Source organism: Montipora foliosa, chromosome 4 (assembly GCF_036669935.1).
Source record: "Montipora foliosa isolate CH-2021 chromosome 4, ASM3666993v2, whole genome shotgun sequence".
Taxonomy (NCBI): domain Eukaryota; kingdom Metazoa; phylum Cnidaria; class Anthozoa; order Scleractinia; family Acroporidae; genus Montipora; species Montipora foliosa.
In genome coordinates, this window is record NC_090872.1 from 21171960 (window position 1) to 21184331 (window position 12372).

Sequence of the window (12372 nt, forward strand, 5' to 3'; positions counted from 1 at the left end):
TCCACACATAGCGTATTAAGCCAAACGCATCCGGATTCACTCTAGTACTCAGGACTCCTCATGGAAACAGACGTACGCGTAACAGAGCATGCGCTATATAGAAACAATATTGCCCTTGGCAGTCATCTTGAGAATTGATTTCACAGTAAAGAACTGTTCTCGATCTTGTTACGTCATCCGGAAAAAGAAAATTTCCGGATTCAGCGGTTCCGGATTCATAGCGGATTCAAAAATATCCACTCTGGAGAGCGTATTCAAAAAGTTCCGGATCTCGGATTCGCCAGCGAATTCGCCGGATACGTGTGGACGAGTAGAGTTCCGGATTTGAAAATATCCATAAACGCCACAAAACAGTAATAACATTGGTTAAAACTGAGAAAAATAATCGTGCTGCACGTGCAACATGCATGTTAGCACTTATTTTTGTGGTACTCTGCATAACAGCGGCGCGAAGTCACTAAATATGAGGTTTAGACAACTAACTGAGGATACAAATGTGAACTTTTTGTTCTTTATTTTTACTCAGAAAGCGCTCGTACCCAAGTTATTTCAGGATACTTCGCCCATATTGTTCGACGTGAACGAGATGGAATAAAAACACTTGCGATAGTGAAAAGTTATATTTTGAGATGCCTTAGTTTCATACGTATCGCCCGCGTTGTTGATCTTAAAGTCCCGAAGTAGTCGAAAGATAACGGCCAAATTCAGGTTGAGCACGTGAAGATAAATTTTAATGTTATCCGTGTAAAACAAATGACGGTTTTCATGCCTAGTTCGTTCCTGGATAGCAGGCAAACAATTTTCAGGTAGAGCGAGTTAGAGTCATGGCCAAGTAAGTTAAGCCAATTTTAGTTGTTTGACGATTATAACGTTCGTCCACGTGGCCTTAACAGTAATGAAGTCGACAAAAACTGGACTTGAAACAATGTTGTAGCCACCTGTGTTCGGTTTTACCCCTATGGAATACCCAAATGAAGTATCCCGAAACTGGTAGAATCTTTTCGCAACTTCCACTTATTTCATTCAAACGCGACAAAAACCTAGGCAACTTTTTAGTTAAAAGCGCGCTCAAAACTAACGAGCAACCCGGCACTTTCAAATGCGCGCTCTCACGATGCAAAGCTTGTCTTTTACTCTTAACACGAGCAAAATACGGGGATCTTTGTGATCTGTTAAGATCACCGATCGTTTTACATGTACCTCCGCAAATGTCATTTATTGCATAACCACTACGTTATGCAATAAATTATACATTGGCGAGACAGGTAGACGACTAGGCGACCGAAACCGCAAACACCTTCGCGATGTTGAGAAGAATGACAAGGATGCGTCTAAGCCAGTGGCTCGTCATTTTAATCTCCCTAACCACTCCAAAAAAAAACCTGGCTATCTGCGGCCTTTCCCTTTATCCAGGTACGACGGAAAGCCGCAAGAATCTGGAACAAAAATTCATCTTCCAAATCAGCACCCTTAATCCTCACGGTATTAACGAACGCCTTTCATTTAACTAACGTATCCTATTTTTCACGGTGCCATGTTACCACCAATAGCGCAGCTTCTACTCTACTATAAAAACTACACATAACCCACACTTCCTCGATTCGCTCTGACGCAGGGCTAACGCTCGAAACGTCAGCTTTTAGAACCTCTGTACCGTGGTCAATTTACGTTATCAACTCCTTTGATAAAACCAAATTTTTGTATACTACTTCCCCACCGACGCAGCACCACAGTTTCTTTAGAAACTAACCCCTTTACCCCTAAAAATAGTTAAGAAGTAAAAAAATCATTTTCCAAGGCGAATGTCTTTTAACTGCACATACCTTCAATGAGTTGTGCGCACGACGAGATCTCTTGCGTGCGAAAACCTTTGAAAAGATCAAGGAGACCGGGTCATGCCTTCAACATCTTATGCCACCGACTCGGGTCTCGCGCGCATGGCCGCTCTCTACGCTTTAACGATAGGTCATCGCTGATGAAATGTAAAACAGAGCGCTTTAAGAAAAGTTTCTTTCTCCACATGTGCTTTAAAAGCTCATGGTCTCTAGCTGGATATTTTCCAACATTATTAGTTATCTGTAGTATATATATATTTTTTTTATCTTATCTAAATTGTAGGCTGTAAAAGTATTCAATCCCTCGACAATATCACAATGCTAGGGATGTTACACGGCTTATATATGATAGAATCTTTTATGAGCCCCCAAGTTTTGTTGAAGCGAGAAGTCTAACTGTATGAATCGAGCAACAAGTAGAAAACGATATCGGAGTCTGAGTAGCCAATTAGAGCGCGCCTTCAATGTTATTCACTCTTTAGTATATCCTAGTGTATACTAAATATTGGATAGTACAAACAAGCAATGTTGTAACAAACGCTCGAATAAAGCACCACATTTGAGTCTATCTGAAAGCCGCAGTCATCTTTATTGTCCCAGGAAATTATGTAAACCTGATCGCATGATTCAGGGTTTCATGATTAATTGGTCATCATACTACAAACTGATACAAATGTACTCAACCAAATGTGTTTGAATTCTAGTCTAAAACGTTTGGTTCTCGACTATGAAGAGTAGTTTTCGAAAAGCTGCAGGATCTCTTCCGGTCTAAATGACACTTTCGGCTCGGCTGGTTGGTCGCGATGTTTCTGCGGGAAAAACCGTTTGCCACAACTCTCCCACACCCAGCTTCCATAAGAACCGCCATGCAAGCACATAGAATCAAGCTCCGAATTAGAGGGGAAGCTTTCGTCGCAAGCGGCGTTTCTTTTGCATTCCGTTTTGCAATCCGAAATGCACCTTTTGTAAGCCTGGGTGGTCTTCATTTTGATGTCCTCAGAGGAGTCCATCATGAAAAATCGGGGGCGCCCACTGCAGCATGTGGCCAGCGTTAACAGAAACAGCAAAATACACCAGGTTCTCATTTGACAAGAATATTTTGGGATACGGGATCTAAAGTGAGAAAAATAAAATTTATAGGTAATCGGCAATTGGTAGGCTAGTAATTGATAATTAATTGAAATTTGTGCCTTCTGTATATAACACTCCTTGATCACATGAATTCGTCGATAATAAAACAAATGACACGCAGTGAATTTTGGTTAAGAAGATCCTTCCACGGGAGGTATGATTTTTCAGCAGTGAATTAGTGAAAATTGTTGCCTTCCTCCTTCAACTCAGACTGAAGGCGATGTTGTGTGTTTTCTACTCCCTATGACTAATCGACTGGTGATTATTTTTATAGATAATCGATCTGTACTTTCCGTGGCAAAACAGATGGAAGTCAGTGATTTGAGAAATATTCAATGACGAAAGGACTGCACTGCTTCTAATCTCCTTTTGTCTTTACGTAATTCACTTTGTTGATTCTATTAACGCTTTAAAGCTTAGTGCTTTGAAATGATCTTGGTTTGCTAGCATTACAGACCGTGAGAAAAAAAAAACAACTCAAGGTCACCTGGCCGGGCTCATCATAATAAAATGGATCACATCTCACATCGGTGGATGAAAAACAGCCCACCCTCTCATCAAATTTAGAGAACGTGCTCCCCTTAACAGAAATTTGGTCGAAAAAATGCGTCTCGCGGTGAAGAAAGTGTTCTCACTTTTTTTGGAAGGATTGAAATACGAAACAATGCTCAGGGAAGTTAAGGCACGAAAGATTAGCCAAAATATAATTCCTATTTTAACAAGCTCATCCTTGGAAGAAGTACATGGTAAAAAATGTTATTGTGTCTGTTTATGTAGCCGTCTGAATTTAAAAAAGCTTTAAAGGATTTGTCATAGTTGTAATTTTCATGAACACTCAGCCACAGTGTTCTTTTGAACTTTGTTAAATCATAATTTATCAGGAAAATCATGTTTACCTTGTTAACAAATCTCAGGTGGAGATTTATCGTTTCTTTGAAGAAATCGTTCCTTTATGATCAGATTCTGTGGGAGTGAATCTTCGCGCAAATTGCAACACCAATGGTGATTTAAAGTCTTACAATGAATTTTATCTCTTGGAAACGGTCAACCCCTAACAAGAATGTTTTTTCCCTCAAAATGAATTTTATATTGTTTGCCTTTCGACAGGAAAATTACACAATTGAAATAAATGTTGAGAACTAAAAGTTTAAATCTTTGCGCTCTTTCTGTTTAAATTCAAGTTTTCGCTCGTTTGTTAATTTTACGATTTCCTGCAGTAGTTCAGTGTTGTCAACATCAGTGGACCTAATTGTTGACGCCCGCGTTTTACTGTTAGGCTAATTCTGGGGTAGACGTAAGTTCTTGTAATTTAACTGTACCTTCACCTTGTAAAAGCATTTGCTAAGGGTTAAACAATGGATCATTAATCACAGATTGACGCTAACCGGCTTTCGAACAACTCGGCTCTATTTACCACCTTGAATTTTCCCCACAAAATGCTGTTAAGTAAGTAGTTTGAGTGAGCCAATTGGACCGGCACAAATGACATATTTCCCTAAGAGGCAATGATTTGTTTGATCATGAAACAAATACCCCCATTCTTTGAAGAAAAGTCTTGTCTTACGACAATGCCAAAATATTTAGGCGAATTGTAAAAAAAAACGATACTAAAACGATTAACATCAGTACTTTCAGTAAGGAGGTATTATCCGTTAAAAAACTTGCTGATCCAATCACTGAAGCACTAATTTCCGTTTACTAGAAGATTAAAATGCCTGGCGTTTATCCTCGTCGTCTGGTTGCCAGGGCTTAATGGTGAAAAAAAGATGAACAGTAAAGTCAAAGTCGATGATGGGATAAAAGAAATAACTATCTGAGAACGGCTGAGAAGGGATATTTCTTTGGGAACATATTTTCAACTGACCTTTCGGATACTGAAGGTACAAAACTGACGTGTAACATAACACATTCAAGAGTAAATCCATAGAGCGGGTATAATGGATTGCTGTTAACGACTGTCTGTATCCGATAGTTTGGTATGCTGAATTTTTTGCCGTCGAAATCCACCCCTTGCGACAAAATGTACCCAGTGGCTTGGTAAAGAGTGTTCTTTCTAGGGATAATTTCATTTTGGGTAGATCGCAAACAAAGCGTTGGTGTGAGATGCTGCATTTGTTCGTTCAATTACTGCTTCAGTAAGTCTAGGATCAGCTATGGGCATATACACTGTATTTGTTATTGAAGCATCTTTAAACAATGATATATTTTGCAATTACTCCATGCCACTTCACTGAAAAATTACCCGCCTTCTCTTTTGTAGTTAGGCAAAACAATTTTCCCAAACCCAAGCCGTTTGCTTGTAGCGAACTGCGACACCAATCGAGCCCACCCAATTTCCTTAGTTTTTCTTCAGTCGGCCATTGATCAGTACCCGCTTTTTAAATCCATTTAGCGCTATTTCTTATGTAAGGTCATTTAAAACGAGTTATTTCATTACCGGCAGCCTTAATTATACCCTGATGTGACTTTATTGTTCTATGTTAATTGAACCATCGGGGATGCGACGCGCCGTTCTACGATATCATTACACCAATTCAGGTATCCAGTGGCTGTGACGTCACTAAAAGAATGGGTCAAGGGCTCCATCAGAAACTAATGGCCCTACCTTACCAGGAAAAAACGAAGCAGAAAAAAAATGTATCATTAAAAAGACTGGTTAGCCCGCGGCATTTGGAGCAACTGAGGTCCCCATTTCGATCCTCGGTGACTTGGAAGTGTGATCCGTATAGCTATAGCTTTAAATAACCGTAAAACGGATCACTGCTAGAGGAAGGAGGATAAAGGGTGAACCGTCGTCTTTCATTGACACCAGCCTCGTAGCTGAAGGAAGTACTGACGTTTAATAAAGCGCCTTTGCCTTTTTTTACCTCTGTAAGTGTATCTCTTGCCGGTAAAATCCGTTCTCAGGTTGAATCCGTTTTACCTAGGTTAAATTGGTGAACCTCATTTTGCCTAGGCTGAATACGCACTCAGATCAATTGAGGAAACCTTGTTTTGGAGCCTATGTGAGGCCTAGACAAAAAATAGGGTCAAGTTAGGATTAGTTTTGCTCATTATACATGGATATCAATTGACTTATCATAGCCCGGAAAAGCTATTAATGAAAAGAACTGTTTTGGGTTGAGCGTGTCCGTGTTCGTGTTGTTGTGTGGGGAAGACACAGGACTGTAGAGCTAGTGGGTCCGAGTTCGAAAACCGGTTCTTTGTTCCCTTGATATGTTGCAAATTTGAGACTGAGTGAATAAGTGTTTGAATACAGAAACCGATAAGATGATACGGAACATTAAGTTGATGTGTTGAGATGCGTAAAACAGAGCTTGAGGGAGGGTATACGTGTTTCCAATTCTTTTTTAGGGGGGTTGATAGCTGCTTAAACTAGGTAGAGTGCATATTCAACCAAGGTAAAATGAAGATCACTAATTTAACCTATGTAAAAACGGATTCAACCCGAGCGCGGATTTGACCGACAACATATCGACCACAATTCGGCACACTTCGGTTACAAGGTCTCTAAATGCGACAAACACCCGAGCAAAGAGCTTGGGCTACCTGTGGAGCAATGCGGAGCTTGATCACGATAGGAAAATCTCTTCTTGGTCCTACTTTTTAAGTTAAATTTACATTTGTAAAATTTAGTGACTTGTCCACCGATAAACATATCAGTACATCGACTGGTTCTTGGGGGACTGGGGACAGGTATATTACATGTACCAAGTCAACTGGGCAAATTTACGGAGTGCGCAGGTCCCAAACTGAGGCAGCTGCGAAGAGATTATAAAGCAGCGAGATTACAGAGCTAAATCTTTCCTGAGCCATCAGTTCAGACGGGAACGCTCTCCCTTCCTGGGTTAGCTAAATGTTAATCCTGCAGGCAAACATTAGGTTTCCACTAGATATCAAACGAGCAATGGAGACATTGGCTCTGCTTGGTGGCTGTCATTATTAATGGCGAAAGGTCATACCGACGTCGGGAAGTAGTTCCTTCAGTGCAAATTGGATGAAAGAGAATGGTTTTTAACGACAAAATGCCTCGACCAATAACTGATCTCAGTGTTTCACTATGTTTTATTCGGATGTGCAGCGACGTAAATGCGACAATGGTCTTAAACACAAGCCGCTAATTGACTCTTAAGGTTTCGTCAAACAATGTGCACATAGCAGCTGCTTTCGTTAATTAAACCGAGAGTAAAACTCTGAATAGGATTGAGGTTTTTCAGTATTTCAGGTCCAATTCGTCCTTCACCCTCAATATTTGTTGAATAAGGCTACCAGCATTACTGAGAGTTTCGTTTATGGAATTTCTACCACCATTCTACTGATGGTGATTTTCAGCAATGTCATTTGAATTTCCTGGCCGCAGAATCTAGAGGCTTGAGAGGAAACGAAGGAGATCTCAATTGGCTTAGCTGAGGGGATTTAGTCGGTTTCTTTTTCTGAACTCTAAAACCTTTTATCTCCTGAATATTGGCTTCGGTCCGAAGAGAAGTCAGTGGTCAGGGCCTTAACCGCATCAAGTAAATCATACTTTTGATTTCAGTTGAAAGCTCATAAATTTAAGAGGTTGTTCATTGGCCTAGTTTGGACTTTTTTCACTGCTATCTTTTACGGCAAATAAATCATTGCTTTTCCTCTACCTGAACAATCTCTGAGTGTTCGTGGTTGCCGTACTGGACGTTGCCATAGAATAGGCAGGAACCAAGGAGTGTTCCCAACTGCTGAATGTAGTCAAGAGACAAAAAGACTTTGGATGAAAGAGGAATTCCACCATTGGGATAATCCGATTAAGGAAGTTGCCCCTCGATTGAAAAATAAAGCTATTTAGTGCGATGCATTCTCTACACCCGTTAACCTTAAGCTTCCTTTAATTAAGCCATTTGAGGCATTGCACTGATTAAATTTATTTTATTTTTTTCTCGCCGATGAAGATCGTTTTACTTACAGACACAAAGCTCTGCAAACCAATTTTGTAACAAATCGTTTATTTTGCAGTCTATTCCTCCGAACTAGAACTGTTCCTTCATTTGGCAAGTCTAACATTAGTCTCCAAAGACGAGACAGTTTCGTCTCACTGCCATTGACAATTGAATTGGGGTTTATGTTACATTTTGAAAATAACTGTACGCATGCTACAAGCTCTTCAAAAAATAATTGACGTCAGACTGTCGGGCTCATAGCTTATTCTCATTCATTCTTAACCTTTTACGCCCACTCCTTAACAATTTTGTCTATTTTGACAACAAGACGTATTATTCAATCAACGCTTTCTTGATGGTCAGTGTAATTGTGTATTAATTAGTTAGTCGCGCGCGCTGGAAATGACAAAACACTGAAAAACTGTGACACTTTCAATTACTCTTCTTGCGACACGCACTCGAGAAATAATTGTTAAAATTCGCTATTGGTTAGTTAAGGTTTAAAAACACAGCTCTAACGAGTCCTATTGACATTTTATTTTCTCAAAAGATGATCTTGTGTTTTGGTAAAGTATTGTCAATACGGTGCAAAGTTCGGTTTTTAAACCATGCGCCGTTGGTCTGAATTCTTGTCGGAGCAAAGTGCTGTGTATGGGTCAACATTTTTGGTAGCTTATCACGCAAAATTACCATTAAAAACAATCGTAAACACTTCATGACCTCAAGGAACTTTCCAGGCTTGTAATTGTCATTGGCTTCGCAGCAGGAGCTCATCAACACTCTCTAAGTGTAACATTCTCAATCGATTTTTAATGACTCGTTTCATTCACTAGCCTGGCTGTTATTTCAGAAAGAACCCTTTATTCTTTTCCCATAGGCATTAGTTTTTCCAGCTTCCTTACAAAGTGAGGATTTGCTATTTTAATTTATCAGTGAGAGAATACATCCGAACTGGTTAAACTAAAGCCAGTTGTTTTTTGTGTTGTAATAGATATCTATTCACTTGTTGTTATTTCCCGTTCCTCGACATCCTGATTACCGAGAGAGCAATTTCAGACTCGCGTTAAATCTTAACAACATGCGGTCAACGTCATTTCAACAATTTTGTGCACCTATAGGCATTCCGGTTTATCATCTTCGCTCCGTTTGTTAGGTTTCAGGTAATTCTTGATTTTCTTTACTCATTTCAAACATTCTCAGGCTTGCGCTTGTTAAGAAGGACATCTCGATCAATTGGAAGTGCAGATTATCAGATGAACGTGGGATAAAAAGTGTACGTTCAGTTGTTGTCGAAGTTCATGCGTTCGTAGAATCTTTTCATTAGATCTCAAATGAAGATATCACCTGCTTCTATCGTATCTTTTTTAAGAGGCATATAATGTTCAACTCTGATTTTTGAATAACAAAGCTGGTCATTGGCATCAGGTTAGGATATGCCAAAAACGCCCCCGAATTGATGGCCGTTTTAAGCGAGCGTTCCAACAAATAAAGCCCGTTTTGAGTTGTTTCCACACGGTCTGCAGTCTTAAACTGGCTGCTCACTGTTTTTAGATCGTTGGATTGTTTGTTCACCTTTTTTTTCAGTTTCGTTTGTGTCGTCAAAAAATACTTTGTAGGGGCAGGATGAACATCCAAAGCACTTAAAAAAATAATAATAAAATAGTTAAATGAATACAACCGAAACAAATGTCGTACTCAAACGATTATTGAGAAATTTCAAAGGAAGGGGAAGGCGACTGAACAGTCGACGTAAATATCGCTGTCGAATATCGATCTGCTAAACGAGTTTCCCAAACTCCGAAGAACTGCTGCACTCATTGCAAATATTAAAAACTCAGTTTTAATACAATGTGGTTTCCAAACCTCTGGCCCGCTAATAAAAATTTTTGCACGTAGCACTGTTTATCCGAGGAAAGCTGTCAAAACGAGAACTGCATGAAGTTTTACTCTGTAGTTTTCGAGTCTTTTTTGCGAAGCTGTGCAGGGGATGATTATTTTCTTGTGGACTCGTTTCCTGTCTACTCTTCAGTGACGCTAAGTGGCAAATGCTTAAAATTTTGAATGTGTTTAACTCAGAAAGCACGAAACTAGTCACGTACGTTCTCAATGTCACGTCAGTTTTGGCAACCTGCTTTAGTTGTGGTTTTCAGTTATGAAAACGTCCCCACAGTTTCCTTAACACGTAGTAATCCATTCATTCGTTTTGGCAGCCTGCCTTAGTTATGGCGTTCGCAGTTATGAAAGGGCCCTGCACTTTCCTTGATGAAAAGTAAACGGTTCGAGCTTCGTCAAAACTATCCCGAAATATTTTTCACGGTTGATAACTAACTTTGTAGAGTTGCTTTCAAGAGTCGAAGCAAAAGATTCGTACTTAGTTCACCAGGTATTGGCAAGGTAGCGCACATATACCATAAGGCACATTTATCCCTGGAATAGAGTTATTACATCTTTCAGCAACCGGCCCCAGGAGGCTAATTTTCTTTCCCTTTTTAAAATATTTCAAATGACTCATTTTTTCGTCTAAATTGTCAAAAGTACAAGGCTTTACCACAGAATTTTAAACTGTGACTGTTAAAGTGGATTTTTTAACTGTTTGAAGTAATAGTTCTGAACGATTTCAATTGGAACACGAATGTTTTCATGTTTGAAGAACGCGAAAACGTTTTTCCTTTTTTATTCTGTTAACTGTTGCTACATGTTTCTACATGCACTCTGAAACATAATTATTTGGTAGTGGGGTTGATCGGGAATTCTCAGCACGTCATTATACCCCCCTGGTTGTCCCTGAACAAAGCTGTAATTTTAATGATTTGGTTGCTTTGAGGAGACCGATCTTGGTCGGTTTGGTGCATTGATCAAGCAAATACGTGATATTCGCGCAAACACATTTTAAAATCATTAGCTTGAAATAATTTGGAGTACTAAAATGAAATCAGTTTTTCCAGATGTGCCGTGCGTTCTTTACGAGCCGCAATCTTTACCATCTCATGAACCCCTAAAAACTCCTGATGCCCACTTTACACCTCACTGTTCCCAAAGAGGATAACTTGGTTCTGTAGTTAAACATCCTCTATTGGTTAATTGTGCGTTAGAAAGAGAAACTAGAGGATCATTGCAACAATTTGGAAACGGCCGGAAATCATCTCAACTGATTGTCTGCTGTATTCTATTAGTTACACAGAAAATCACTATTAAAACAGAATAACGTCATCTAAACGTAGCACACTAGCATTCCTTTTTCATTCAAAGGGTTGTCATTCAGTTGCTTTTGTGATAAGAATTTTTTCGAAGTGCTCATAGCTGCAAATTTAATTATCTACTTCCTTGTTTAGTTGGAGTCGAGTTCTTATTCAAGTGACTGATATAATCGTATCGCTATTAGGAGAATCGACCGTCATCCTATTCAAAGATCATATCCATATCGGACAGTCCTTAACTACCATGGGTCCCTCCATGTCGTACACAATGATAAATTCTTCTTACGAAAGGCACTAGAACGTGTTTCTGACGATATTGAACAATAATGGCTCTTGCAAGCAACTTCCGAGGTCAAAAAAACGAACTGTGAACCACTTATGCAAGTGACTCTCCCGTGAGCTTCCTGTTTACGACTTCACCAATAACTTCTGGCGTATTAGTTGAACTTGTTTCTAACGAGAGTAATCAATAATGGCTCTTGCAAGCAAATGATGTCATGACCAGAAACATGAAAAAGTCGTTTACAGCAAGACCCTGTAAAATCTTCATTCTCGCGGTTGCTTTTTCAGTGCTTAACAATTGTTTCGGTTTTTTTTTTGTTTTTGTTTTTGTTTTTTTTCTTTTGTAGCCCATTCTTTATTCTTCCGCCATGTACGGACCTTACAATGTCAACCCCTTTACCTTCTGCGGTGCTAATGAGAACAGTATCATTTCTTCAAGTACACGTGCTGCATGATCGTGGCCAAATCGTGATATGTTGGTTTCATTCAAACATTTTTGCCGAAAGCTCCTAAGCATGACCGTAATAGCTTTAATTATGCATTGAATTTAATAAGTGGTTAAGTCACTGCAGGGCAACGTGTTAAAAATTGGAGAAGGATGGGCTACCTCCGCTGCCCCGGCTTATGGTCGGTCATGGAGAGTCGAGTGGACCATTTATAAATTTCTATGAACAGTTTATAATTTATAATAAGCCCATTTTGAATATAGAGGATCGAAGGATTGTTCGATTCCGGCTAGAAATAATGAAGAATGCCCATCTGGCTTGGTGGCTAACTTCCGTGGTCAAAAAAACGAACTCACAGTGAACCACTTATGCAAGTGAAAAAAGCGGATGAGCTTCCTGTTTACGACTTCACCATTAACTTCCAAAACTTCCCATTCTCGCGTATTACTTTTCAAGGAAAACCGCAATAGACCAATTCGCCTAACTCAATGTACCCAATTCAAATCTCTCGGGGTTAAGATTCTTTGCATCTTGCATTCTTTTGTTAAGCATTCACTATGGAAAAAAA

The 12372-nt window shown here is 39.5% G+C and overlaps 1 protein-coding gene and 1 long non-coding RNA gene across 4 annotated transcripts in view; one reads left to right on the plus strand and one right to left on the minus strand.

Moving 5' to 3' along the window:
• LOC138000256 (uncharacterized) overlaps window positions 1-4056 on the minus strand; it is a 52520-nt gene extending 48464 nt beyond the window's left edge. For 2 of the 3 annotated variants that reach the window (XR_011123080.1, XR_011123082.1), the window contains exons 1-2: window positions 3863-4022; window positions 1824-2948 (exon numbers count right to left, since the gene is read on the minus strand). This is a non-coding gene — a long non-coding RNA (uncharacterized lncRNA). Of the gene's footprint in view, window positions 1-1823; window positions 2949-3862 lie in introns of those variants that run through there. The other variant, XR_011123081.1, reaches the window with a different exon arrangement.
• A 699-nt stretch (window positions 4057-4755) lies between these two features.
• LOC138000280 (uncharacterized) overlaps window positions 4756-12372 on the plus strand; it is a 29565-nt gene continuing 21948 nt past the window's right edge. Inside the window, exon 1 of the mRNA XM_068846579.1 lies at window positions 4756-4846. The gene's annotated coding sequence lies outside the window, so the exon portion shown is untranslated. The remainder of the gene's footprint in view (window positions 4847-12372) is intronic.